Source organism: Theobroma umbraticum, unplaced genomic scaffold (genome assembly GCF_002168275.2).
Source record: "Theobroma umbraticum cultivar Fairchild unplaced genomic scaffold, ASM216827v3 scaffold_147.0, whole genome shotgun sequence".
Taxonomy (NCBI): Eukaryota; Viridiplantae; Streptophyta; class Magnoliopsida; order Malvales; family Malvaceae; genus Theobroma; species Theobroma umbraticum.
Window position 1 is genome coordinate 1,197,533 of NW_018397259.1, and position 340 is coordinate 1,197,872.

Sequence of the window (340 nt, forward strand, 5' to 3'; positions counted from 1 at the left end):
ACCGAGGTAAGAATAAGATCCTTAGATTAAAGATGATTAAAAAGAATTGAAATTAAAAATCAAATCCGATGAATGGATAAAATTATGTGAGTAGATTAATAAGATATAAACAACAAATTAACTATAGTTAATTATATGAAGAAAAAAGATAGTTTGGCATTCAATTTTTATAGTCATACTTTATTTGAAACACCTTTTATATGTTAATTTATTAGTATTTTTGTACCTTTGGAAAGTACTTTCCAAGTGCATGTATAATTAGGAAATTAATTAGATAATAAAGAACAAGGATTTGCAGGTTTAATTAAATATAACCAGTCACGTTCTCTTGTCCCTATCT